The following is a 6,126-nucleotide window of genomic DNA, read 5'->3' as shown; positions in this document are numbered from 1 at the left end:
ATCATACGCAGCAGCAGAGCCCGAACAACAAAGGGGTCCTGGCCCATCTCGATCTGAGGATCGAAGACGGGCGCAGAAGGCTAGTGTCGCGGCTTCGCGCTCCTCCCCCGCCTGAGGGCAGGGGCAAAAGGAATAGCGTGTTTGAAAGGGTAAGACTGTTTGCACAGAAAACTATGCAATACATTTTGAGCAACATGACATGAGCAACTGATAATGTAGGAAACTGCCGATAAACATGCATAATCAATTGCATGAATGTACAAAAGCAATCGCAACTTGTTCAAAAGAATGAGAAACTGGTTTTATGATGTGTATAAATGGCTAGATGATGTGGAGGTTGTACAAGTAGTTTTGAGAATTTCATTTCTGTTTTGAAAAATGCACCAAAGTGACTGAGAAAAACTGTAATTCATACTCATAGTGGGCAACATTACTATTTTATTCAGGAACTGCATGAATCCATTTCAGCCACAGATTTGTTATATGGGGTTTTTATGACAATAATATTGGCTACGTCAGGTGAAACAAAGGATGCTGAGTGATTTTAGCACATATTTTTTAAAACATCTTGAATGGACCTGCGTGCTTCGAAAATAAAACCTTGAAAAGGGAGAATGGGGAATAGTAGGATGGAGTGCTAAAAAGGATGATGCTGACAGGAGAACAGAACCCTGTATGTGTATTTGTCTGTATGGTGAGTAATGATGGTGTTAAGGGACATGGCTCGGTGCAAGATCAAAAGGGCCTAACAACTGCACCTGTTCATACTAGAGCTATTCTGTCTCCATCTCTTGCTTTTTCTCTCTTTATGTCACACACGCACACACGCACACGCACACACACACACACACACACACACACATATAACACACTTTTTAGTTCTGAATACTTTTCCTCTGCTTCTTTGTCCCCGTGTCTTCCTGTCAAAATCAGCCTCTCTTCCACATGCCCGCCTATTGAAAACACTTTACTCTGGTGCTGTTACTTCTCCAGTGTGTTTTAGAGTATATAATTTATCTAAAGTCATTTCTGTCAGCCCTGTCCTTTTTCTTTAGGTATTTTCCAGTAATGTATGCTTTAAAAATTTAAAGCATACATCACTGGAATGTAAGTTACTTTCGAAACCTATAATATCCCCTCTAGTTTTAGTGTTATTGAACTTGACATCTCATTAAAAGTTAAGTTTTAAATCATGCTTAAAATCATAAGGTATTTTTCACAGACCCTTTCCTGAAATGGAAACTCCCCTCTGATTTATTTTATTAATTTTTCAATTACCCCTATAAAATACATTAAATGGAGTTTTTTTAATAACTGTTCAGTTGATTAAAAAGAAAAACAATCTCCATTCCATTTTTAATCAATTACATGGATCTAATTGATTTTACTTTCACATTGTAATATCAGTTACTGTATGCTATTATCTAGCAGTTGATATCAGATAGATAGAGATACAGACAGACAGATAGATAGAGAGAGAGAGAGAGAGAGAGAGAGAGAGAGAGAGACAGACAGACAGACAGACAGATAGATAGACAGATAGACAGATAGATAGATAGACCAACAACCAGTAACTAATCACAAGCAAGCATCCACTGCTAAGTAAGATTAATAACTTGGATGTTCATGTTTGTCAGTTTCAATCGAAGTATTAATTCATCTATATTAGGGAGTCCATTTTTTTCAGTCCATTTCAGACATAGAAGCACACCTCTCTTTTAGACTCATGATTGATTTAATAAATAATTTACATTTTCTCAGATAAGGACAGCTCAAAATCACAAATGTAAAGAGACACTGTATCTCATTCACATGGATGTCATAGCTGCACTCTCAGTGTGGCAGCAATTGCACCTATTGTTTTTGGATGCATTTTTCTACAATTTCTTCGTAATGTGAAACTCATGCTCAATTACATGAAAAGCTGAAACTGATTTGTAAATACAGGTAACACTGCTAATCACCAGCTTTCAACTTCATGCATTCTGATTGTAGCCACTAAAGAAACCTGAGATGATAGAGCAAGGACACTTTTTTCCTTTAATATTTATGACTCTTCACAAGGAAGAAAAAGTCTTACTTTACTTTTAAAAGGTGCACTTTCTCATTAAAAATTGAATCCCATTTTCAAAATGTTCAGCTCTGAAATGAATTGAGTAATTGGAAGTTGATTAAAACAGCTTTAGTTCATTCAGGTAAGTCCAGCAGCCTTATGATTTTCATCATATCAAGCCATTTAAAGCTTGTAGACATTTGTCTTTTTTTTTTATTGGTGCATTTAAGTAATTGATATGAATGCACGTAAATAGCTATCCAGTCCAGTTCTATTGTCTATAAAGGTCGTGAATCTACAACAAGCCTCAATTATTGCCTAAGAGAACTTCAGAAATAATTGCTGTAATTATCTTCAAATGTTATCAATTAGCATCTGTTGTTCTTTGCTGAAGAAGCGTTGTGCCATAAAAGGACAGATGTTGATGCTTGTGGGTCTGTACATCTGTGTTTGTGCGAGACTGACAAACAGAAAGAAAGAAAGAAAAAGACTATTTGAGGAAGTCTGAAAAGATCAAATCTCCTTTCAAGAAATTCAACTGACAAGTAAACAGAAGGAACAGATAATACAGAATCCCCTCTTTGACTGACATCTCCATTGGGTCAAAGTATAAGTTATGTGCTCCTGCCCTCTCTTGGCTGATACATGAACTACAGCCAGCCGTTTTTACTGTCCCTCTCTAAATGAGCGAGTCTTCTCTGATGGTATAATTGAACGTTTCTACAGCCATCTCATCATTTCTATGATTTGCATCCAGCAATAGCCAGAAAAAAAGATTAAAGAGCAGTAAAGGCTTTTTGTGTAATAACCAGTTATGATCGGAAGCGGAGTCCTGCCTCCTTCATCAAGGCTGTTGTTTGATCAAATTAGAGTGTTCATCATTATCATCATGAAAAACGTTATATATTACATTTTCAACATTACTTTTCTTCCTTCTCCTTCTAATTGAAATGAATGAGCATCGCATAAACCAATGAACACCCAGTACTGTAGAGTCAGAGACAAGTCACAATGAGAAGAGATAGTTTTTCCTTTCATATGCTGTTCTATAATAGTGAGTCACGTCAAGTGTGGCTCATTCGTGAGTTTAGGCTTTACTCAGCTTTATGAGAGCCAAATCATTTATGCACAGGCTAAAAGATTCCAAATGAAATGTTTCCTTATCACACTAATTTGCAGTTGGTATTTATTCATAAGGATAACTGAAGAATGGTCAATAAACCTAGGGAATATTAAAAAAACAAGCTGAAGTAATTATAAATTATTGAGTCAAGTAATATTAGCCTTACAATGATTTGTTCAGCAACGTTGTAAATAATCCTATAAGATTTATGTCCATGCTTATTTTTTCTGATGTTTAATGCAATCCGAGTCTATCAAAAATAGCAGTTTCCAACAGAATTGAAATGCTCGTGCTGGCAATCAAGGGACATGATTGTAACACATTGGGCCTTAATCATACAATCCACATTTTAACAATTTTAATAAAGAGCACTGATTTTTTTAGGCAGAGCATCTGATGTCACTAAACTTGCATACTTGGCAAATCCTTTGCATGCTGTATTAGCCTACATGGTACCTTGTCAACTTTAAGCAAAACCAGCCAACCAGATAAAATTTTATTAGGTATGAAAAAGGTTTTTGTGTGCAATAGGCTATATATGCATCACATGCTGAACTTGACAAGAACAAAGCATAGGCCTACTGCTTGAAACATTTATGGCTTCATAATGCACACAACTTTATTCATTAATTCAAGCCTATATACTATTTATACTCCACAATATACACTACACTACTGTACAGTACTGTTCCATTCATCCACTGTCATTGCTATCATGACATCAAAGGCATTTAAACCCCTAGTAGTTCCAGTCCTGTCCAGATGAGGGAGTGTTGCTCTTTAACTAATCCTTCACTCCAGCAAAGCTGTAGGACACACAGTGTGTGCTGTATTTATGAGAATGTTGTAACTAACAAGAAAAAAAGAATAAATGGGCGGAATAAAAAACTTCTTAGATGAATGTGAATATTATTTGTGAATAATTATTTGTGAAATTTACTAGCATTTTAATTTAATTTAATTTTTGTGGTTTTTTAACACAATGGAGCATAGAAATAAAGCCAGTGGGCATTATGTTGTTGTGTTCATTTATTTCTGTTTCTTTAGTTTTTTTGTTTGTTTTTGAATTGTTTTCTTGTTATCTGATAACAGAAATAACACGCCAGCAGAACATTAGAACAAATATAAAATATTAACCAGAATTGTTGGGAGGTGGCACAATTCACATGCCTTGTCCCAGTACACACACACAAAAACACACACACACACGTTAAGCTATCTAACAGGGGTGGTAAAAGTACTCAAAAGTTATACTCACGTAAAAGTAGATGTATCCAAATAAAAAATGACTCCAGTAAAAGTAGAACGTCCTCCATTCAAACATCACTTCAGTAAAAGTACAAAAGTATCCAATTTAAAAAACATACTTAAGTACCGGAAGTAATAAGTAAATATTCAAATTAACTGTAAATATCAATAATTAAGCAGATCAGTTGTTTTGGGTTCAGTGTTTTAATTGAACAAATGATGAGATTAGATACTTAAGAATTTGTTAGATTTACAATCAAAAAAGATCTTGAATGAAGCAGAATGAAGAACTTTATCGCAGTATAGGGATTGAACTTTCAATAGACATGTTCCATAACATCATATCTGCATAAAACAGAAGATGTGCAAGATACAAGGTAAGACTGTTTCAGAATCCATCAATGAAGTATCCTCAATGAGGAAGAACCACCTCTTCAAAGAGTTAGTTCTCCCAAAAATGAAAATTCTGTCATTCACATTTCAGGGGCTAAATATCACGTTATTGGTATTGTCGCTTCGACCTGCGGACATAAAAAAACAACAACCACAGACTTGGCAACACTGGTTGGCACATACTACACAGAGCCGTAATTCACTGACAATCTACACAAAAACTATGACATGAGCATGAAAATCGCATTCGATTTTTTGCACAGCACTACTGAAATTTACTACTTACTACTTTACTACTTTATTTTAAAACCATTTTTACAAATGAGGACGTCCCCAGAGAGAGGTTTTTGGAAATTTTGACAGGTTTAGCTCACTGTCTCTGTGTGTGTCTGTGTACCCTCTTAACCTTATTTTGGGACATATTTGTACACACACACACACGCACGCATGCAGGACTCAACAGTATGCTGCCTAAAGTACACAATGTATAGGTCACAAGCTGATAAGGCTGTTTATGAATGTTATTTACGTTCGTGATTTATTAGTATATTTCTAAACTCCATGATAAGACGTCAAATAACCTTGTATCATTTTACAAGGTTTTTGTATACATACTGTATTTTGTAAATTATCTCTCATCTTGTGTATTATCTCTTTACTTTTTCCGCCCCCTCCCTTCTTTTTAAAGCACTATAACCGCACCTTACTTTTTTATGAATGAGCTATCTTCAAAACATTGCCAGTGCAGGTCACACACCCCTATGTAGCTGTTATGTGATTGGTTGGCTCAATCACAAGGTCCTTTGCAGTCATTGGCTAACAATACTGAGCCCATACTAAATGTTGTTTTTCAAAACCTTTGTACTCTAGCAGGAAAATCTGAGCATATAGCAGATTATAAAACTAATACTTATATAGACTAATTATAATAAATTTATACTACATGTCCTGTATTGTAGCCAGAATATATATGTATATATATATATATATATATATATAATATATATATAATATAATATATATATTATCTTCAATTAATTGTTTTCCAATCGCTATGACGGGTTTTTTTTGAATACTTTTAACAATTTTCCTACACTGTTAGCACAGTTAGCACAACATCCATCTGTGTAGGCTTTACAAATTTACAAATGCTTTCACACTATTTGTCAGAACAGTTAACATCATGTTCTAAACCTAACTTATAGGCTAAAGTCAAAGTTAACAGCTTTTCATATTGTGAATTGATACACAAATATATCCCCTGTATTTTATTGTATTGTTTATTAATAGAAACAGCTGATTGAATTTA

The sequence above is a fragment of the Carassius auratus genome, linkage group LG30F (genome assembly GCF_003368295.1).
Source record: "Carassius auratus strain Wakin linkage group LG30F, ASM336829v1, whole genome shotgun sequence".
NCBI classification, from domain to species: domain Eukaryota; kingdom Metazoa; phylum Chordata; class Actinopteri; order Cypriniformes; family Cyprinidae; genus Carassius; species Carassius auratus.
The sequence above is the reverse complement of the archived record's forward strand: the minus strand, read 5'-3'. Positions refer to the sequence as shown.